Source organism: Passer montanus, unplaced genomic scaffold (assembly GCF_014805655.1).
Source record: "Passer montanus isolate IOZ18808 unplaced genomic scaffold, ASM1480565v1 scaffold97, whole genome shotgun sequence".
In the NCBI taxonomy this organism is placed as follows: domain Eukaryota; kingdom Metazoa; phylum Chordata; class Aves; order Passeriformes; family Passeridae; genus Passer; species Passer montanus.
In genome coordinates this window covers 290,256-314,843 of record NW_024375145.1, presented here as the reverse complement: position 1 = coordinate 314,843, position 24,588 = coordinate 290,256, and positions in this window count along the sequence as shown.

Sequence of the window (24,588 nt, the reverse complement as noted above, 5' to 3'; positions counted from 1 at the left end):
TGTATTTAGTTTTTGTTTCCATGTTAAGTTTACTTCATTGTCAGGTTTCAGATCAATAACTTCTTAGGGATTTGGGACATACAAGGAAGAAATTGCATATGTTCAGGTGAACTTCATCTCTTACATCAGAACCATGGCAAAATCCTTTACCAGAAAGGGTAAAAAAATGAAAATGTTTGATTTCTTGTTACAATTAGAGCGAGAATTTATAATCACAATATTGAAAGATCCCCCACAGCATCTTGATCTTAAAAGAGCCTTCATCATATATTTCATTATTATGCCTTAGAGGAATAAATATTCAATAAACTCACCCAGATTATTAATAAGAAGTTCAGCAAAACAATTTGCTAACACGACCAGGTAATTCAACCAAATGTCATGCAAAAGTAGCAAGGCAAACCCAGTGCCCTGGTAGAGAGAGTGAATTTTTACTTTGCTCCCAATTTGCTCTTATTCCAGAAATTTATCACAATGGTTAAAAAAAAAAAACAAAAACCAAAGCCACCAATTCTTTATTTTGTTAGTGTTGTCAAGCTGTACTTTTAACAGAAAGACTTAAAAGTACAGATTGGTTATGGAATACTTTCACTAAAATAAAAATTGAAATTATGAACCAGAGTGCTCTTAAATTGTCATATTGTTATAAAAAAAAAAAAAAACAAAACTGGTAGAGCCAAATGAAATTGAAATTGTCATATTGTTAAAAAAAAAAAAACAAACTGGTGGAGCCAAATGAAATTACATTGTATTTACTATTAATTCTCAACAAAACAGCTGTAAATCTGAGAATATTTTAATATTTTAGACTAGGTTAACATGGTGAAAATGAGCTTCAAAACACAGATAAATCCTCAGTCACAGGTATATAATACTTCAAAGCACTCTCTGTGATAGGGAATAACTTTGATGAAGACACAATAAGAAATTATTTCTTATTCTAGGTTTTGGGGTTTTTCCTCCCATTCCTTCACATTTTAAGTGTTGCCAAAACGGGAATTAAGAGTTCTGAAGCCAAATCAGATTTCTTTGTTTCTGATCCAAGTTTCAACTTCTTTATTAAATAACAACAAATAATTTCCTCTGTAAAATAATTTTCAGCTTAAAGGAAAGAAAAAAAAAGACTGTCTTGTCTTTTAAGAAGAAATGTAATAGACTGTAAAATCATTAAATAAATTATTTTCTAGAATAATAGATTTAACTTTACATGGCAAACAACTGTAGATCTTGTGAAGAGAAAAAGAAATAATACTGTAATAAAACATTTCTGGAGTAGAATGCAGCACTGTGTGAAGAAATTAATAGATTCCATTTTGTTAGCATAAAATTAAACTGCAAATTTCACAAGAATATGAGTAATGAAAAGGCTGTTTTCATAATTCAGAGTAACATAACAGATTGGAATTTACAGACTTTTTCACTAACTAAATTTTATATATATATATATAAAATCAGTTTGCACCAATCCCAGCCTGTGCCACCAGGAGATCACAGGTTGTGTAGGCTTTCCCAGCATAATATCCTCAGTTATTAGATGTCCAAATATCCAAAAGAATTGCAAAATGGGCAGCCAGAAAGATAAGGGTTTTAAAAGTTCAGTCCTTCAAAATAAAACTGGCAAAAAGCAAAGGTTTTGATGCATGTATATTTAGTGTGAAATCATCAAATTATTATCAAAATATGAATAAATGTCTACTTTTTTTCCTACAGTTTTCTTTTAAAAACAATTATGTATTTCAACTTTCCTGGTTTTTTTGGTTTTTTTTTGTCATGAAATGATAAATTTATCAGATATTGGGTTTTGGTGCTTTCACCTTAGGTTATGTTTCAAAAATTAAAATGTAAAAAAATTAAAACTCTAAAATGAAATTTTCAAATGCAATAAATACTTTTAAAAAGAGGTGAAACTGAAAGAATTAGACTATTTTTTATTTTTTTATTTTGATTGGATCCTGTGTATCTACAAAACAGTTTTAAAATGCATTCTGCTATGATGACATTGTGTTTTAACAGGCTTATTTTACAGAGTGATTAGTTACTTTTCTTACATTTACAGGAATCCATTCCAGTTCATTCATTAACAAGACTGAACATGCTATTCATTTATATTTTCTATTCCCTTTTGGCCACTGAAAACAAAATATTTTCTTACACCTAACTCTTGTTGTATTCATGATCTATGTGTTACAGTTTTGATGATGATGATGATGATGAGAATAAGAGGAAGAAGAAGAAGAAAGGATGATTATGATGATTATGATAATGAGGATGATGATGATGAAAATATTTTACTTTAATATAACTTTTATAAAGAATTGGAATATTTCCTCCCAGTATGTTTTAGCATTTTATTCATATCCTGAGTATTTAGCACATTTACTCATGACTTCATGTATTTCATGCATGTGGAAACTGAACTGATAATATGTGGATTCAGGCACCTGCTTTCCTGCACAGATCACATTTCTAAAATTTCGCATTTTATGTAAATAATATTCTATTTTATTTCATCTACCCCTTGACAGCTCACATCAAGAGCTTTAAGAGTGATGATTTCTTGCTCAGGGTTAGAGAAAATGAGAATTCTTCTCACATCTCTGCTCACAGCTTGGCAACTCTGGTCACAGTTCAGGTCTATCTCAGAGCCAGCTCCACAAAACACAGAATATTAAATATAGAGGCAAGTTTACAGCTTGTCTGTCATGATGTTTCATTCATGTTGTACAATGAAATGGAAGATATAATCACAGTAAGAGTAGACCTTAAATCCCCTTATTAATCCTAAAGGTCTTGACCTACACAAGTTTAAAGAGCTGCAGTCTTCATGCAAAGTCCTCTACACTCTTTGAATGAGAAACAAGCAGAGAGGTCCAACAAAGATCCCAGCTGACACAAAAAGAATTTTTAAAAAGTGGAAAGAGCAACATATATTAAATTATGATTGCCTCTGAAAGAGGTAAGCCTAATCCATTTTTTTCTTAGAGGTAAGAAACAGGCTTAATGAGTCTCTCAGACAGAAACTCTGCCAGAGCAAGATCTCCTTTTATGTCTTCAACAAGCAAGAGAAGGAGGAAAATTAAGGCACAATTTGCCACTAAATGCAGCCATTTGACTGCAGTGTCAGCCTCTGTATTTAATGAAGCCTGCTCACTTTAATTGTTCTTCCTGTAGAATTTTGCAGCCCTATGGAAATGTGCAGGCACATTTTTCACCAAAACTGGCCTTCTGCAGCACTTCTGAGAGAAGGTGTGACTATTCAGATCTTGAAGCAAGAGCTAAAATTTCTGCACAGAATAATGAATTGCAATAATAATGATTAGTAAGACATTACACTATTCCCTGTGCTTTAAACTACAACATATTTCTGTCCCATCATTCTTTTAATATTAGGGCAACACACTTGGGCAAAGAGTAACCCTTTTGTGAAGCTCTTGTTGGGATAGCATCAAAGTGGAGATTGGAAAAGAACTGTGTCATATTCCAAATGCACTTTGCACTGGGATGAACCCAGCCTGCCATGCCAGCTCTTCCATTTCATTTTTTTGTCACCTTCAAGTTGTGCTTGCTCAGGGGACCTCACCAGCTGAGAGCACATCCATGGAACATGCCTTGGTATTGATTTTTTAAAATCAAGTTAAATTTTTTTAAATCAAGTTGATTTTTTTAAATCAAGGTAAAGTTCCTGTCACAGGGACAGGACTTGTAAGAACAAAGTCCTGAAAGAGCACCTGAAGGAAAAAAAAAATCTGTAAAATGGAGTGGTTTTGAAGATCCACATGTTTTCGTACCATCACTGTTCTTGTATGAACAAATAAAATCTGTCAGTGCACAAAAATGTCGTTATTTCTGACCTACCTTCATACTTATTGAAGTCTTAATATGAAGTACATAAAGGTAGCATGAACCGTATAACAACTTAATAAACAGAAAGAAAAATGATCATCTTTGCTTGGGAAAGAATGTATAATATATTATTCTAAAAGTCTTGTCTAATAATGCTTAAAATAAAAGCAACTTTCTAGAAATAAAGGTAGCATGAACCGTATAACAACTTAATAAACAGAAAGAAAAAAGATCATCTTTTCTTGGAAAATATGTTATTCTAAAAGTCTTGTCTAATAATGTTTCAACAACTTTTTAGAGAGCTCATGAAAATCATTAGGAAAAATATATACCTTCACTCTTTTTGTCCTTTCTGCAAAGTCAGAAGGGCACTTCTCATATATATATATATATGTGTATTTAAAAATAAATATAAATCCACTGAAGTCAAATCCTTGAGTATTCCAGAGTAACTGGCAAAAATGATTGAATGTAGCCTGAAAGGTACTTAAAATATCCTTATACAAAGGATGGTTATTTAGCATTCAAATAAATTCATACAAATGGGATTTAACTGTAGTGTTCATCCTCGCTGTTGTTTTTAAATTATTCTTCTGACTGTTTTTCAGAAATATTCAAGACTCTATTACTGTTAAAATTACTTAAGGCTCTCAAATTGAGATTGGAGGTATTTGGAAACTATAATAACTTGCAAACAAAAAGTAGCTATTGTGAAATAAGTTTAGCAACGTGGATTTCAGAGAGGTGATAAGCAGAGATTATACTGTTATTATATTGTCAAAAGAACAATATATACCACATTCTCCCCTATTTTCTTATTTCTACTTTTCATATTTGGATTGGTTTCTTCATAATTATTAATCGCTGTCTGTTTATCAGCATCTCCCATTCAGTAATAACTTTTGATTCTTCCCAATTTCACAGATAATAGAGGTCTTACATGTTATTATGTTTCTTATTATTTACAGAAATAGGAATGAGATGAGAGGAGATGGACTGCAAATACCTTGGATGTGAAGAAAGCTGAGCTCATGCAATGCTGGAAAGGAGAGAAAAGGAGAATTTATAATTGCACAGCCCAAGAGTAAAACTTCAACAGCTCTTAGCCACTGTGTAGACATGAAAATCAATCACCAACAGTAGCTCTGTCCTTAGGAAAGCTGGGTTCATTATACCCAGCTCTTATAGAACATTAATTCTCTCTTAGAGGGATTTACTGGCTCTACCTTTGCCAATAAATAAAATAGATCAAGGCTTTTTATTCTGTCCAGAATGGACAAACTGCACAGGTTTCATTCATGAAATTAAAATTTCCTTCCTCCCCAAATCTATCTGAGCTTATACCATTTGATGGGACTTTCCTGTGCCCAGGAACTTATTGGGAGGGTGAGTCAAAAAGCACAAGTGCAGAGCAGCAGCTGAGCTGTGTCCTTGTCCTTTTTGGGTGTGCTGGTGTGTGGATTGGGTCATTCTAAATTTACTTATCTAAACATAAATCTCAACTGCATAAGCTCTATCCCTGTGTTATTAATTACTTGATGTAAACTTATTGCATCTGCAGGGTTACAGGAAGTGTAAGTGAACCTAACCCTGGTGACTTTTCAGCTTCTTTAAATCCAGGTCAGTGGCATCTTCCATCCCTGGTGCTTTCTGAGCACAGGCACAGCTGTTCTGCTGCTCTCTCCTTTGCTTTCTGGAGAGTTCTTGATGTTTGCAGCCAGCTTCTTTCTTCCCAAACCCCCTTTCCCTCCATGAATTATAGAATTGCTCTTATTCTCTTGTTTAAAATGAGATTCATGTGACCATATCTGAGTAAATGCAACTTCACCTTTCTCCTCCTTTCTGCTTTAGAGATTCCTAACCTCAAACCTACCACCAGGATGTGATGACTGGCATCATTTTCCCTGCTGGGTGGGTAGGTTGACATGATCATTTTAATTTCTTTAGCTCCTTTTGGAAAAGTTTTTGGGAAAGTTTGTTTGTTTGTTTGTTTTAATTACAGAGCCACCAAGAAGCTGAACTCAGGTGTTTTCACCAGACTTTGGGTACCAAATTTCTCTGCAGCACTTCCAAGTCTGAGCTGAGTTGTCCAGGTTTAAGGGCTTGCAGGTCTTCCCAGGAAAGTCTCCAGAAAGGTACTTTGAAAGCTCACTTTTAAAGTTATCTCTCATTAAATAATATGGCATCCATCAGGTTGATAATTGCACAGGGATGAACTCAGTACTGATGAATTCCCTGGACTTCAGCAACTGCCAATGGGAGACCTGACATTTCCAGAGGAGAACTCACATGCACTGTTCTCTGTCCAAGTGTAATCTTGAGCTTCCACGTTTGGAAGCACACTCTGGAATCCCCTCCTGCTGAAAGCAGAGGAACTACTCTGTCATTAAAAAACCTGCTTAAAAAAAAAACACTTTAAAAAGAGGTGTGATTAAATTAAAAATACAAGTTATTTTTTAAAAAGCTGTGATTTCAGTTAAATAAAATTTAAAATATATTACCAATTGCTTGCATGTATTTATGTACATAAAATATTTCACTAAAAGCTGCAGGATGAATGAAAACAAGTGTTTGTGTGTTTATTTGCTTGCATCCCTCAGAACCACTGAAACAGGCTGTCTGATTCCTGTCAGAATTTCTGATGCATACAGCCTATTTCAAAGAGTAGATATATTTTAAAATAGGCCATAATATACATGTAACTTATGTATAGTCACAGCTGATGTAATGGGATTATTTATATGATTAGTTGTGCAGTGGAATATTTCTGCTGTGCCATGCACAGATGATAAAGTAAGAGGGATTCAGATTACTCAATTTTTCTTTTAAGCAGCACCTTTCCTGAGCCACAAATACATGGTTTAGTGGTAATTGATTTTCTCTGGTAGGGTGCATGGATTACATCCTAGCAATAGAAAAGTAGTGTTAAACTGTCAGTTATGCTAAATATCAGTTTTCACTGTCACAGTGGCTTTGGGCTTCTTGCTAAGATTATTTTCATCAATAAATATGCAATTTTGCTTTGATCTATATTCATTAGCCTTCTTTTCCTTCATCTTTATTCAACTTCCCATACACTAGCAATCTCACTATCAGCTCTGTTTATTTTAATTTTTACCACACTTTATATAATGTTTTAGTGGACACTCTTTTATACAGCAGATGCTTTTCTTGCTGTGTGTTGATTAATCATGTTTCATACTATTAACTCCCCCACAGCATTTCACACTTTGTGCCCAACAGAAAAAGTATATCATAAACTGCATTATCAGTGCTCAGATAAACATGTCTATCTTTTATTAGCTATGTTATTAACACTCCAGTCTCCATTTCTGCACTTATAGCTGCCATTATAAATATGTTTGCTGTTTTCATAGTGTTACTTCGTTTTTGATTGGCTAGTTTATTTCAACATGTTCAGATTGCCCCAGAAGTTTGTAGTTTTGTGGTCTTTATCTAATTAATTCAGATTGTTAATATAGCATACCATTTGTAAACACACAGCTTCAGTGATCCCTAAAGATTGGAATTTATTGTAAGACCCTTATGGTTTTATATCTGTGTCCTTTTACTTCACTTTTTAATATTATCAGATATTACAGCTTAGTATTACTGACTTTTCTTTCAAAATGCCTGGGAATGCCAAAGAATCATCAAATGTCAGAGGAATAATCTGATAGTTAAGCCTATATTAATTTTCATTTTGTGTAGTAAATAAATAGAAATTTTTTTTTTTTTTTTAATTCTTGATAAAATTTCTAGTGACCGTGATATTCCCTGTGCAAAATACACTGTGGAATTTGTATTTCTGCTATTGCTTACACATATTTACTCTTTTTCATCAGAAAATTTAGGTTATTTCTTTTTTCATGAAGCTAATATTCAACATTTGTTTGTGATTAATCCACAGGCGATTTTCTTTCAAATCTGCAGTCTGATTTCTTCCACTCTCCAAGTTCTGATCCACCCAGCGATGGAAATGTTTTCAAGACTTCTGGTAAAGCCGGGCTTGGAAACCCACCATGGACTTCTTGTGGCTGCTCAGAAAGTTCTAAAGCATGAGAAGTCTCATTTCTGCACTCAAAAGGGGAGGAGAGGCAGCTATTTCTTTTTGTTTCGTGGGGTTTTTTTTTGTAAAAGAGATCAGTTTACCCTGATTTTACAGGAATAGACAAGTGATATTTTTGATTGAGGTACACGTTGTTGATTGTTGAGTTTTTCCTCCTTCCTCTAATATGATAAAATAAAGCACAATCCAATGGCTGCCAAGGCAGAGCAGCCTTTGGGATGCAAAGGTCTCAAATTCAGGACTCTAAGTGTATATGTTACTTGCTAAATTTGCTGTACATATCTTCCCTCACATATTCCACGTAGCAAAAAGCATCCTCACAGCACTGACACTCCAAATGTAACTTTTCCGCTGTTGCTTAAATGTCTAAGGGTCTTTCTTCCTGCCTTTGTTTGACAGAGCTGAGCTTTAAGGTCCCTTCCAGTCCAACCCATTCCATGATTCTGTGATTCTGTATCCCAATGTTTGTTTTCAGGACTAATTTCCTAGATGTTATACTATGAACACTCTTGACTTCTACACCCTTCTCAAAGGAGATTACATTTAAAGTCCTGTTTCATGTTTGAAATTTATGTGTCTGGACCACCACGTTCTTGGGGTTTTTTCCACCCACATGGGAGGCTTTAAACACCACATTATGTTTGAAATTTATGTGTCTGGACCACCACGTTCTTGGGGTTTTTTTCCACCCACATGAGAGGCTTTAAACACCACATTAAGTTTCCTGGGCTTAGTCATTCCCTCTCTTCTGAGTGAGCTTTTTTTAGATGTTGGTACTATTTTATTATTCTAGTTATCAGCCTGTGTTTGGTAAAACATGATAGACACGATGGCAAGGGAATTAAGCAAATAGAATTTCCTGCAGAATTGGAGTCTCACACCTCACTGGTGATATTCATGGCTCAGGGACAGCTTTGTTTCCTATCTTCTGTCCCCACCTGTTTGGTTGGTTGGTTGCTCTTGTTCCTGTAAAAACTACAACAGTTTCTGGCTCACCAGAGCCATTCCCTTTCTCTCAGGCAGTTCCCCTGGAGCCAGACTGAATTTCTTCAGCAGGACAGTTCTGCTTCAAATCTCCTAATACTGTTAAAGAAAAGAGTACATAAGGCTCTCTATTTATTCTCTATTTTTTCTCTAGAAAATATAGTTGCACTGGAGGGGGAAAGAAGTTGGTAAACATCAAAGAAAGCACATTTTAAAGCTGGTTTGGTGGTTTTTTTCCCTGTGGCATACCTTTATAAGTGTAATATTTCATTTCCTCTTAATTGGGTAAACTAATTAATTGCATAAATTATGTTAATTAATTGCATAAAAATAGGATTAAAAATAACTGCTGTGCAGGTTTATATATATATATATATATATGAGATATACATATAATATATAAAAATATATATAGAGATATATATGTAATATATATATATATATGTTGCTATAGATATAGATATATACATAAATTTTTATATATATGCACTTTCCAGGGTTGTTCCTTTTCTGTTGAAAATGATTGCTGAAGGGAGTAACACAGTGAAATGAAGTAAAATAAAATAACTTGTTAAATCAAAAGTATAGTTGCTCCAGTGACCAAGTGACAGTTGCATTGAACAGAGATTATATTCATGCAGTCTGCTTTATGTTTGTTATTTTGACTAATTGTAGGAAGTTAGAAAACAAGTTTAGGCTTATAACTATGGCAATCAGTACTCACGGTTAATATAAATTTGTGACTAGAATTAATTCTAAGTTAGTCAAAGGAATGTTTTGCTAGTTTGCTGTGAGTACTGTCTTGATATTTTACAAAAAGATGGAAAACAGGAAAATCTTAAAAAATTAATGAGGACCTCTCTTTAAAAAGGAAAGTATTGTCTGAAAATTCAAACAATATAATGTGTACAAATTATAGAGTATATTACTATCTTTCACAAAACCCTATTCAATCAGTTCAGTTAAATCATTCCATCATCATTAATGATCCATTACCTCACTGTGCTTTCAAACCACTGGTTTCAAGCAGCCCAACTTCACTACTGGAAAATCTCTTTTTAACTCATCTTCATCACCCAGTTCAACACATTCCAATCTGACACATTAACACTTTAGAAAGCTTTATTGCCTTATTATCCAACTAGCAGTAAAAAAAATGTAATTCACACATCCATAGGATGAGACACATTCCAATCTGACACATTAACACTTTAGAAAGCTTTATTGCCTTTTTATCCAACTAGCAGTAAAAAAAAATGTAATTCATACATCCATAGGATGAATTAAGTCTAATGGTGTGAACTCCCTGCTAGGAAAACTCTCAAGGCACTCAGCTCCCTTCTGCTAAAATCTTTCACACGTCCAACAGTTGTTAACATTAGAGATCAAACTAATAATGAGTTTCCTCTTCAAAACCTCTCCTCAAAATTATCTAAATAGCTTGCATTTTTGTTTGTGGTTTTTTAATATAAACAGTAAGAAGAAAGGAGGTACCTTTTTTCAGAGGGCACTGTAGACTGACCTGTGCAGCATGACTGTGCAAAGCAGGAAAAGACAATTTCTCAGATGTGATGGCCAGATGCCTTGGGGCGAGTATCTTGAAGCAAGCTCTGAAAACACTTCAGCATCTAGTCCTACACTGGAAAAAAAAAAAGGCAGGATTTTTCCCTGCTTACTGTTAAGAACTCATAGTCGGGAATCTGGCAAAGTTGATAATTTGTTATGACAGCTGAAGATCATTCAGTAGAATGTATCCTGGCTGCCATTGTGTGGATTCTTTCTGATGGGGAAGGGGAAGGTATCTGCTGACTCCCCTGCAGTGCCACCCTCACTGCACCCCTCTGCTTTGAGATCCTTCTGTGAATTTCTTCCTATATTTTCACCTTTCATCACATATATTAAGTCATTTGTTATTTCCCTCTTTGCCTTCTTCTTCCTTCCCTTCCCTTCCCCTTATCTTCTCTTTCACCCCTTTCCCACATGCAATCCATCCTCTTCTCCCATCAGTTCCTTAGCTAAGAAAATGTTCTTTTAAGTCCTTTTAGAGCCAGATGCTGTGTGTATCAAGAACTGCAGATAAACAGTACTTGCCTCAGCACTGCTGCTGAAATACCAGAAATTTCCTGTACAGAAAACTAGGGCAGAAAGCAGAAGGAACATTTCTCTTTAGGTACTGCTTTGCTGTTTGTTTGGGTTTGTTTAAAGCCTATTGCTCCTTATATTGCTCATGACTATATGTTACCAATACTCTGCAAAAATTTCACTGTTTCTGAAATTGAAGAATAAATTAGTTCCCTCCCTATTTACATACAAATTTAAAAACTGATGTACAAATTTCTAGCTCCAGTAAAATATTTTATTATAGATTTCTTCCTTTGTTTTTTCATCTTTTTTGTAGATTTCTTACTGTCCCACACCAATATAATCAATGTTCTGCTTTGTACATATGTGTAGGCCATGGAAGAGGTATCATTCCAGACATGTAAGCTGCAATTTATTTAAAAAAAAATAAATTTAAAGCAGTGTCTCCCAGTTTGAATCTGTACCTTCTCATGTGGCCTTTACTGAATATTTTCCACAGCTTCTGGTGGAATAAATGCCCTGATGCTGCCTGAAGAAACAAATCCCAAATCACCCCAGAGCTCCTTCACTGATGGATGAGAACGTGGGAACCACTGACAAGTGGCAGACCTTGTTATAGAAGTTTCAAGTTTAACACAGTAAAAATAAAATTTAAAAAAAAGAAAAAGACATAGAAATGTCTAGTGGTATCTCATACACAGGCATACAACATTGTAAAATTTATGACTTGAGTATATTTACACTTTGGGCAGTAACATTTATTTTTGATAATATTTATTTTCATGCTTCCTCCAGTCCTGCATCTCTAACACAAGAATATCTGAATAACTAAATCAGGAGAGCTTGATATGTCAGTGTTTTCATAGAAATACTGTAATTTCTTTTTTTTTAATGGTTGACCTTTTATTGTTGAAAGCACAAGGCTTTCAAACAAATTTGTCTTTCTGTTCACACAGTTTTCATAAATAAAATTCAAAATGGACAAAATAATTGCCCAACCCATGTTCCAGAGCTACAAAGTCATTTTAAAAGAAACATGAAAACAGGATGGTTGAAGGCTGGGAAGGAGTACAGGGAAAGAGATGGGGAAAGACAGTGGATTTTGTGTGGAATTATATCAGATTTCTGCATTTCCACAGCAGTAGCTGTCCCAGAGCTTTGGGACCTGTTCAGTTTCTGGATCCTCAGGACACCACTGCATTTCCTGTATTCACAAACATCCTCAATGCTCATTGTCCCGTCTTTTTGATCTGATTTCCACAAGAATAGAACATAAGCCTCTGGGCTGGGAAAGGCAGAAAGTCGGGATAAAACATACAGATCCTGATTTTGATTTATTTTTCAAACTAAAGTAATGCATGTAAGTGGTATGGGAATGGAGAGGGAAAACTCGTCTGACAGTAGCCTCCAGAAGTTTAATTACTTTGAATTTGTAAAGATCACCTCCAATCTCCCACCAGATTTTCTCAAAGACTTAAAATTCAACTTTCCATGAGGTGGAACCTTCATCTCTATGACCTCTTTCCCACATGTGTTCTCTTGAACTCCAGCTGCAGATTTTGAACAACTACAGGCAAGATGTGACATCACAGGAAATTTATTTGACAAGTTGGACTTTCTGAATGTAGCAACTGTTTGAGGAAGCACCTGAAATTTGTATTCCCGTGTGAAATAAAATTGCAGTACTTCAAATTCCTCCCTCAGCAAGATTTCTAATAAGCCACGTTGGAATTTTGTGATAGGAATTAATTAATTCTTTTTCTGTTATATAATTGCTGTTCCTCTAGGCTTCTAGAAATTACATAAAATACATCTCTTTTTAAAAATTATCTTTAAAAGGTGCATTTGCAGTTAGGTACAGTCATTACACAGAATGTGTCAGAAAACAACCAAGCTGTAATATTCAGAAAATTCTTTTTGTATTATTGATATTCAGAGATTTATCTTTGTATGATTGGTATTCAGGGGTTTCTTCTGTTGGATGACAAATACACAGCTCATGAGCTGTGGGTTTTTTTTTTTTTGACTCTTGTTACTCATGGAATAGCCAACACCTCAGTGATGCAAAGCTTTTAGGGGTACCAAAAGGTGGGATAGAATTCAATTACCATGCCTGGCATCCCTGGTCATAATGAAAAGTGGGAACACCTAATTCTGTGAGAGAAACTGCAGAAATTACCACGCTGGGCTTCCTTTAGGTGTAGGGTTAAACAGGAGCAGCTGCAATGTCCAGAATGAATTTAAAGCTTTTTTTTTTTTTTTTTTTTTTTCCTGGGGATTTAGACTTGAACAAGCTGGTAGCTTGGAGCTTTAGGGAGAAACATAGTTTATTTCAGTGTAAGCTAAAAAATCTGTGAGAGCTTCACCCCAGGTGGAGAGTATTCACCTCAACAACGGGCAGCAGGGAGGATTGTGTTGATATTTGTTTCTTTTTCCATTGGGGATTTTTGTTGGAGGAAGAGGTGCCTACAAAATTTATTATTTTTTATTAAAGAGCAGCTGCGTGGGGGACGAGTCTGCAAGCAGAGCAGAAGCTTCTGGAGGCATTTTAAGTCTTGAATCTTCTACTTTCTTATATAAGAAACTCATTATTTAATATCCCTGAGCAGCAAGGCTACAGATTTTGCTTCTTATATGAAGAGATGTTTAGTTCAGTTTTATAAAATTACAATAAAATCCCATAAAGTGTAGGCAATCTGGAACTCAAGTTGGCTTGTTCAGTCTTGTGTTTCATCAACAACAGAAAACCAGAAACCTGATGGCTGCTTTAAACACCAATAATTTATTAAGTATAAGAGGTAGTGGTGTATATATTGCCAGGAGGAATGTCAGGCACAGAAAACTTCAGGCATGGCCAGATGGGCTCCTAAATAGGGTTCTTATGGGAATTACAGTGGTCTAGAGCTGTTTTTTAAAAATCTCTATGGAAGAGCTTTAAAAAAAAAAAAAAAGAGATGAAGGAGTGTTTCTGCATCAAAATATTTCAATTGCTGTATGCTGTATTCTGAATTGGGCATGCAGGTTGAATCAAATACCAAATGAAACTGATTTTGTGACCAACTGAGACCTCATGCAATAGTAAAAAATCAGAGTAAGGGTTTTAAACCAGTGCAAATTAACAACTGCAATTTGGGGTAAACACTGCACTTCAATATATTGAGATTTTCTCCTTTAATTCTTTTGGTATTTGGCTTGCTGGGTTAGGAATGTGTGTCCATATTTGTGTATACAAATTGAAGTAAGAAATTACCGGAAAATATCTTAAAGGAGTTGCTGTGTTATGTTATGGAAGGTTGAAATGTTAAAAAGAGCTTTTTTACGTGTCTTACAAGCCAAACCATCCCATGGCTCCATGATAGAGACTAAAAAACATAAAAACAGACATGAGGAAAGACAAATTGCCAGGAATATAATAAAAGACCTAGAGAAAGTACTTTTCCTCTTTCCCCTCAGTTTTGTTTCCTATGGGACATTTTAGTCCATGTTTATTTCTCAGTATGGATCTACATTTCTGTCATAAAAAACACATTCCCTGGCAATGTGTCACAAAAAGAATGTCTGAGAGGTTAATGTCTGCTTTCACTTGAGCAGAGCAAATGAACACTCAGAGATTTAAAGGCCCAGAGAACCAAACCAAACCAAACCAGAAGAAAACAAACAAACAAAAAAACCCCAAAAACCACCAAACCAAAAAAACCCCAAAACCCAAGGAACGAAAAAACAAAACAAAAAAAACAAAAAAAAAGCCAAGACAAACAAGCAAACAAAAACCCAAACAAACCAACAAAAAAAAAAGGGCAAACACACACACAAATGAACAAAAAAACAAGAGATGCTTGTCCCTAATGTTTTTTCTTCAGCTTTAAATGTGGACCTCTTAAAGCAGCAATTTTTGATGAGCAATATTTCAATATATCAATAGAAGCAATATGGAGGTAATAGTTACAGGGGGGAAAAAATAGCCCCTAAACTAAACCTGCTAATCTGTGTCAATGTTTTTCAAAGGCTGTAATTTGAAATTTCTAGGTTCTTGCATTTCCTTATTTTTGTATTTCTACTCATCAGGGTCTGGGATCAGGCAATCTCTGCAGATGCCTATCACCTTCTGGCTTTTTAGTAGGCTGGGATTTATTGAGATGAAAGTGACGGGGAGAGATGTACTTTCTGTTGAAGTTCAAGGGAGATATGTGTGTATATATATATGTGTGTATATATATACATATATATCCTCTGACCTTCAGAATATTAGACTGCTCAGTGTTGTACAACGTGAGTACCTGCATTTTTCAAGATGTTATGGTGAGAAAGAAGTCATTTTGTCACCTTTTAAAATATGTCCTTTGTTAGAGAAAATTCTACACAAGCTATTAAGAAAGAATGCTAAAATTACTTAAGAAAAATAATATAATTCCTCTATAAAGTTGCTACAAAAATGAGGACAAATGAGATAGTTTCCTGTTCATAGATTCAGAAATTATTAAAGAAATGAGGGGGGAGGGAAAGTGGTTCTTTGTATGCAGCCCCAGCCAAATTCTGGGGAGGACCACTTATTTTTTTATATTTAATTAAATAGAAACAATATTTCATCTTTTGTCCTTATTTTCATCCCACTATTCAAGGAAACAGTTGATTCATATATGGTTCTGCACTGATTGAGAACACAAAAATGCTTAATCTATGAATTTACATCTGCAAAAACACACCAGAGGACATTCACAGTGGAAACATACAATTTGTTTTACAAGGAAATGATATCTCTTTGCAGAAATATGAATGTGTTACGTGGCAAAAGCAGACACATGTATGAAGACAAACGTGCTGTAATCGCTCACACACGTAAATTAAACATAAGTGCATTAGTCACAATTTAAAAAAATATTTTGCAATAATGCAATCTACAGTTTTAATAAGAAAAAGAAACCTTAACTCAAAATTTTCCTCTGGCAGAAAGCCAGGACCAAGAGTAGGAACCCAGGGTTTGCATCTCTCAGACCACAGCTCAATCCATCAGACTCTGTTGTCTCAAATCACCACTCAGAACCAATTCATTAAAGCCAATATTATTTTTTGAACTTCAGAGGTGCAGTTTTGGTGGTTTCACAATGATATAAGCAAAAGCACTTTCAGATTAAAATGTTTATGCTCTGTTCATTTGCATATAGGTCAATCTTTTGAATAATGCATATTCTCTTCTACTTACTATCAGGAGTCTACCTGGAGTCTCCCCCTGGATAAATTAAGCAAATCTTGAAATCCTACAGAAAGAAAAGAACAGACAGCTGCTTTAAAACTTCTTTTCCCCAAGAATTATTTTGCTGACATGTAAAAATGAGTGTGTTAAATGCCTAAAAGTGTCTCCTGTCAAAAATAAACTGTTTTGCATTCCAGTATAGATTTTTCTGAAATCTGTTATGTGATTCTAATTTATGTATTTTTGTAGCAGGGATGTGTAATAATTTCATACACTTACTCACACATTATTTATTGACCATTTCAAATAAACACCGTCAGAATAAAGTTTTGCAAAAGTATTTTGGCAGTGAATAAGCTACGTATAAATATAAAAGGAAAGCATACAGGTATAAGTAAACACATATATAAAACTGCAAAACCTCTCCTGAATTATGTATTGGATTGAAGTGACTTCAGTGAAGCCTACTACTGAAGGTCTCTGCTGGCATAAAAATTAATGTAAGGCTGAAGTCTAAAATAAATAACATCTTGGCTGGGTTATCATGCTGTCTGCCTGCAGATGTCAGAAGTTTGACCTGAAGAGTACTGTTTGTAAGTTAAAGAATAAACAAAGATTCTATGAGAAGAACCTCTGTAATTAATATAAGCTCACATATTTTCCACAAACTCCAGTTCTCCCAGCCCCAAATATTCTGTCATCCTATGGACTAAAATTCAGATCTGCTGTCCATCAGATTGCATCAACAGCACATTCTATCCACAGCTAGTCACCAAATCTTTACTAGAAACTGCACTTAAGAGACAGAAATAATTTTATTAATGTGGACATGAAACCACTAGGGCAGTTTTGGTTCTTCTGTTCTTAAATTTTTTGAAGGGGTTTCTTGATGGTTTTTATTAGTTGGATTTGTTTTGTTTTGTTTTGTTTCGTTTCGTTTAGTTTTGTTTTGTTTTTGAGTCATTGATGGTATATGTGTATTACATTCCTGCTTACATTCAAATTATCTATTTCCTGTTACCATTATAATAATATGTGATGCTGTTTGGTTTCTTTTTCTTGGGCCAGTTCTCATAAGCCCTCGAAAGGAAACCTAACACACCAAAGGACAGCACAGCTATTACTTTGGGGGCATATAATAAGCAGAATGACTTCTGCTGCAGTGTTAGAAACAAAAAAGATTTAATAAAAGGCAAAATAACAAACAGAAAATCCAAGCCAGGTACAGAGGTCTGTCCCTGGTATAAACACATTCACAAATGTGCCCAAGGCCAGGCTGGACACTGGGGCTGGAGCAGCCTGGCACAGGGGAAGGTCACTTTCAGATTAAAATGTTTATGCTCTGTTCATTTGCATATAGGTCAATCTTTTGAATAATGCATATTCTCTTCTACTTACTATCAGGAGTCTACCTGGAGTCTCCCCCTGGATAAATTAAGCAAATCTTGAAATCCTACAGAAAGAAAAGAACAGACAGCTGCTTTAAAACTTCTTTTCCCCAAGAATTATTTTGCTGACATGTAAAAATGAGTGTGTTAAATGCCTAAAAGTGTCTCCTGTCAAAAATAAACTGTTTTGCATTCCAGTATAGATTTTTCTGAAATCTGTTATGTGATTCTAATTTATGTATTTTTGTAGCAGGGATGTGTAATAATTTCATACACTTACTCACACATTATTTATTGACCATTTCAAATAAACACCGTCAGAATAAAGTTTTGCAAAAGTATTTTGGCAGTGAATAAGCTACGTATAAATATAAAAGGAAAGCATACAGGTATAAGTAAACACATATATAAAACTGCAAAACCTCTCCTGAATTATGTATTGGATTGAAGTGACTTCAGTGAAGCCTACTACTGAAGGTCTCTGCTGGCATAAAAATTAATGTAAGGCTGAAGTCTAAAATAAATAACATCTTGGCTGGGTTATCATGCTGTCTGCCTGCAGATGTCAGAAGTTTGACCTGAAGAGTACTGTTTGTAAGTTAAAGAATAAACAAAGATTCTATGAGAAGAACCTCTGTAATTAATATAAGCTCACATATTTTCCACAAACTCCAGTTCTCCCAGCCCCAAATATTCTGTCATCCTATGGACTAAAATTCAGATCTGCTGTCCATCAGATTGCATCAACAGCACATTCTATCCACAGCTAGTCACCAAATCTTTACTAGAAACTGCACTTAAGAGACAGAAATAATTTTATTAATGTGGACATGAAACCACTAGGGCAGTTTTGGTTCTTCTGTTCTTAAATTTTTTGAAGGGGTTTCTTGATGGTTTTTATTGGTTGGATTTGTTTTGTTTTGTTTTGTTTCGTTTCGTTTAGTTTTGTTTTGTTTTTGAGTCATTGATGGTATATGTGTATTACATTCCTGCTTACATTCAAATTATCTATTTCCTGTTACCATTATAATAATATGTGATGCTGTTTGGTTTCTTTTTCTTGGGCCAGTTCTCATAAGCCCTCGAAAGGAAACCTAACACACCAAAGGACAGCACAGCTATTACTTTGGGGGCATATAATAAGCAGAATGACTTCTGCTGCAGTGTTAGAAACAAAAAAAGATTTAATAAAAGGCAAAAATAACAAACAGAAAATCCGAGCCAGGTACAGAGGTCTGTCCCTGGTATAAACACATTCACAAATGTGCCCAAGGCCAGGCTGGACACTGGGGCTGGAGCAGCCTGGCACAGGGGAAGGTGTCCCTGCCATGGCTGGGGTGGCACTGGATGGGATTTAAGGCCCTTCCCAACCCAAACCATTCTGGGGTAATTTGGTTCTATGATTTTATGATATTGAAAATCCTTTGTACCTCTGATCTCCCTAACTACAGAGGTTTTATAAATATTAAACATCAGGATACTGCCATTGTCCAGTCAAGGTGGAAAATCCATTCTCTCTGGGAGAAAGATGGAGAAAAGAAAGGTGGAAATGCAAATAAGATACATACATAAACACCCTGCAGACTCTGATGATAAAACACTGAACACGGAGAATAAAATATGGTTGCTTAGCCCCAGTGTTGGATAGAATTAATCATTAGACTCTCTGGAGCTGGAAGGGACTCACAAGGATCTCCCAGTGCAACTCCTGTCCCATGTGACAAAGTCACCCTTGAAGCATTCAAGGCAGAAGAATAAAATAATTCCCAGAAATGTGCAATTAGCCTACCAATATTGCATGCATCAATGTTTAAAAAGAATTTGTGGAGCAAAACATTTAGTTCATTATAGTGCATTGTTGAAAACTGTTCTGCACCAAGTAACTCCAGATTAAAGCTCATTACCTTAAAATGCAGAAAAATGACAAGTAGTTAAGGATTATATGATTTTTCAATGTTTTGGATATTCTCAGACTTCAGCAATGTCTCCATCCGTACCATGCATTCTAATTTATCCTCCTCAAAATAGCCTTCCTGATTGCATAGCAGTGATTCTTTAATTAAAATAAATAAATAAATAAAAATCTTACAAAACAAATATTTACAGATCTTTAAAATCCTTGATGATCTAAACACATTTATAAAAAAGAAACAGAATAAACCTAATGGGCTACTATATATAACCTGTGAGATTTTTGAAAAAAAATCCTTTTGGTACCCCTCAAGTTCTTGTAGAAAACAAATTTACAGCAAACATTAACATTTCAAAAATAGCAAAAATTGAGATGAAATTATGAAAATACTTTAATTTGACCTGTAATGTGCACAGGCTGCCCCCTCTTGTATCAAACACTATGATGTCAGACTGAATTTTCAGAATTTTGTGGTGGTCTTCAGACTTCAGTTCATTGACAATTATAAAGTGCCACTACCTTGGTTGAAACATAACCAGCTTCAGGTAATTAAAAAATCCAATTATTACAAAATCCAGTTATTTCTTATTATCAAATTGTTGTTGTGCCCACTTGTGCAGCTTGTAAACAACCCATTATGCAGCTGTGTAACAATAGGTCCACTTCTAAAATTATTATATTTTGCCCTCTGAATGTGAAGAGAAAAGCTAAAGATGAGGGGAGAAAATAAAATGTCATCTCAGCCCCATGTGGTAATCTGTATCAGTATGTTCTGGACTAGATGACAAAGCTGTTGTTAAAAATTCTTTCAAAATTGGACAAATCAGCAAAGCCAACGCCTTCCTGCTTCTTGGGCAAGGAAGGATTTCTGTGATAAAGCAGGTAAATTCCTGTTAGTTGTTTTATTTGACATCTATATGCACGTGATCTCCCAGACAGGCGTCTGCTTTCAGCTGCTCTAAAATACTTGATTCTGATCAACTGCTCTCCACTCTGCAGCTGAGTAGAGGCCCTAAAGAGGAACATTAGGTGGAGATAATCAATTCACAGGCCGTGCACATACTTGAAAAAGACACTCTTCACCACCAAAGCTGGGCTAGAATATTTATGAAATTGCGAGCGCTGTTGCCATGCTCAAGTAGATTTCCTTCTAATACTCAGTAATCCCTGATTCACACTTGGATTGTCAAACCCAGGAAGGTAAAAGCACCTTGAGGGCTGGGGAAATGTCCTCCCCGTGTCTCAGCTGCTTAAGTTTGGTGTCATGGTGCTCAGATTCAGTGAAACTACACACGACTTGGCTGGCTGGCTGTGAGATTTGGTTTTTTGTTTTGGTTTTGGTTTTGGTTTTGTGGTGGGTTTTTTTGGGGATTTTTTGGGGTATGTTTGTTTTGTTTTTCGTTTGCACCCGTGGGCCCAAAAAGAGCCTCTCTGCTTTTCAGAGGTTATTTCCAACAGGCACGTGTGTCATTCTGCTTTCTTTTCATAAAGCAATGCTCTCTTTCTTGGCTTCCTTCTGCCTTTGTCACACCAAAAACTGTCACCATCTCTCACTCATTTGAGCAGCTTCCTCTACTATTTGCTCCAGTGACCTTTTCCCTGAAGCTCTGGTGGTCTTCAGACTTCAGTTCATTGACAATTATAAAGTGCCACTACCTTGGTTGAAACATAACCAGCTTCAGGTAATTAAAAAATCCAATTATTACAAAATCCAGTTATTTCTTATTATCAAATTGTTGTTGTGCCCACTTGTGCAGCTTGTAAACAACCCATTATGCAGCTGTGTAACAATAGGTCCACTTCTAAAATTATTATATTTTGCCCTCTGAATGTGAAGAGAAAAGCTAAAGATGAGGGGAGAAAATAAAATGTCATCTCAGCCCCATGTGGTAATCTGTATCAGTATGTTCTGGACTAGATGACAAAGCTGTTGTTAAAAATTCTTTCAAAATTGGACAAATCAGCAAAGCCAACGCCTTCCTGCTTCTTGGGCAAGGAAGGATTTCTGTGATAAAGCAGGTAAATTCCTGTTAGTTGTTTTATTTGACATCTATATGCACGTGATCTCCCAGACAGGCGTCTGCTTTCAGCTGCTCTAAAATACTTGATTCTGATCAACTGCTCTCCACTCTGCAGCTGAGTAGAGGCCCTAAAGAGGAACATTAGGTGGAGATAATCAATTCACAGGCCGTGCACATACTTGAAAAAGACACTCTTCACCACCAAAGCTGGGCTAGAATATTTATGAAATTGCGAGCGCTGTTGCCATGCTCAAGTAGATTTCCTTCTAATACTCAGTAATCCCTGATTCACACTTGGATTGTCAAACCCAGGAAGGTAAAAGCACCTTGAGGGCTGGGGAAATGTCCTCCCCGTGTCTCAGCTGCTTAAGTTTGGTGTCATGGTGCTCAGATTCAGTGAAACTACACACGACTTGGCTGGCTGGCTGTGAGATTTGGTTTTTTGTTTTGGTTTTGGTTTTGGTTTTGTGGTGGGTTTTTTTGGGGATTTTTTGGGGTATGTTTGTTTTGTTTTTCGTTTGCACCCGTGGGCCCAAAAAGAGCCTCTCTGCTTTTCAGAGGTTATTTCCAACAGGCACGTGTGTCATTCTGCTTTCTTTTCATAAAGCAATGCTCTCTTTCTTGGCTTCCTTCTGCCTTTGTCACACCAAAAACTGTCACCATCTCTCACTCATTTGAGCAGCTTCCTCTACTATTTGCTCCAGTGACCTTTTCCCTGAAGCTCTGAGTTCCTCTGTGTCACACCCACATGCTGCTTGTCCTTTCTTACTCCTTAAGCTGCAAAACAAGCAAGTGAACCTCACACTTCTGTCATTCAGATCATAAAAGTGTGAATAAGGCTTAGGGGGAAAAACTAAAAAAGCAATGTTAAGAGCTTGCTCTTAGAGAACAAGAATCTTGGGCTGAGGACAATCACTTTCGTGTCTCCCAGGCCTGAAATTTATTTGGGATTCCAAAAAAAGAGATCTTTAACATCACTGTGTAGCTCTTACGAAGTGTGGGGGCAAGTTTCACTTAAATGATGCTGTAATTCCCAATTCCCATGTGAAACATCTGAAGATCTGGGTTCCTCCTTGTCAAAAATGCAACTGCAACAGGGATGCTTTGGAGCTCTGCATAACTGGAAGACCAAGACAAAGACCAAGATGGGGAAGGACAAAAATAAGCATTCAGTAGGTGACTGGCAAACTGAGGTGGCTGCACAGAAGCCCAAATCAGCTGCCTGTGGGTGTTGTTGTATTCAGAACATGACAGATACCCACTGTTGGCATGACAATAAGGAGGGAGAGTCATTTTTGCTGAGTATGGAGGGAGATCTGAAGGTATTGTTGGTCATAATAATGCACTTGTTAGAAAAAGCCCTTGCAGGTGATTTGACATGAGGACACTTGATCTGTCTCCCATTTTATGTTCACTGTCATACTCAGAGGTTAAAACCCACAAATATGAGCCAGGTTTTGTGCACAGAGAGAGAGCTCCATTCTCTTTCAGGAACAGGGCCCAGGGTGAAGATATCCTGCGTTTACAGACAGATTTTGTGGATTTTGTGATGGAGGAAATAGGATGCCAAGTCTTAGGAATATTCGTATTATATTTTAAGGCAATCACTGGATTAAACCCTGAGAATTCAGCTCTGTTTCTTCTCAGAAGAGTGAGCAACTTTCTCTCACAAGATGTTCTGGTGGAACACAGCTCCTTGCAGCACCTCAGCAGGAAGGGTACAGTACTTATTCAACAATTCTCTCTTCTAATGAACAGCTTCTGCTCATTTAGTCATCTCCCACTGCAGGCAATCCAGCTGACCTGAAAACCTGGATCACAGGCTGCCATGGATGCCTACACAACAGGGCCTGGGGCAAGGCTGTGTCCCAGGATTTAATTTGAGCCTGTCTGCCTGGCTGCTAGCAGGTGTGAAAGCCAAGGTTTAGGCCTGTGGTGGGTGGAAGAGCTCTGGCTCCAGCACGACTGAAACTCTGACACAGCACAAGTGGAGCTCAGGCCTTCCAGCTGACTGTGTGAAAAAGCTCACACAGCTCACCCACCTGGCATGAAACATTTTTTAGGGGATGGATATTCACTTTTTGGATCAAGAGATAGTTAGATATTGCATGTTTGCACAAAGTATTTGAAACTGGATATCATGGAATGGTTTGGGCTGGAAGGGACCTGAAATCAGCAACACAAAAGCAATGTTTATTCTGCTCATAGGTGACTCCCAAAACTGCGTGTCACAGTTGTGGATGGTGGAACCCAGCAGAGAGTGCCCACTGCATGAACACACCATGTTTGTGGATCTTGTTAAGGGGGAAATTGCAATTTCCAGTTGAACAATGTCTATCTGGGTAGCAGCAGAGCATGGGGCATCTTGTGCAGTGTTTCTCCTATGCGAGAAACCTGGGATTCACTGGCAATTTTCCTCTTAGTGCAGCCTCTGGATTTACAGAATATAAACCAAAGCATTTAATTTTCTTGAGATGAAATTTTTTCACAGATGGAATCTGTTACAAGCAAACCAAAGTGAGTATCAGCTATGAAAAGAGAGAGGGAAAACTTTGAGATGGTTAAAGAATCTGAATTTGTTGTGGAGTACAATTGCTTATATACTTATTCTAGGAAGACTAGTAATGTTTTACTACAGTGATTGGGTTAATAATCACATAAACAAATTTACATATTTTAAACTTCTGTTGCTTGCAGAAGCCTGATGTAATTTTCTTTTTCCCTGATAAACCAGTCAGATTTGATCTTCTTGCACTCTTGATTTAATCCTCAAGGTTCTGTTTGCTATTGCCAAGGCATCCTGTTATCAAAACTCTTACATTGATAAGGTCCAAAGTACTCTCTGTTTTGTATACCCCAACAAGTGAGATCTCATCTCTTAATCACTACAGAACATCTGAATAATTTAGATTGGAAAAGACCCCTCAGATCAGTGAATCCAAGCTCAATTAACATTAGAATCAATGACCTTTAAGGTCTTTTTCAGCACAAATGACTCCAGGACTCCAAGGTTCTGTGAATTCTGGCTCTGCATGTGCACTGTGCTTGACTTGAAACATCCCAAGTGTTCCCTCCAAAAATTTTAGGCAATGGGCAAT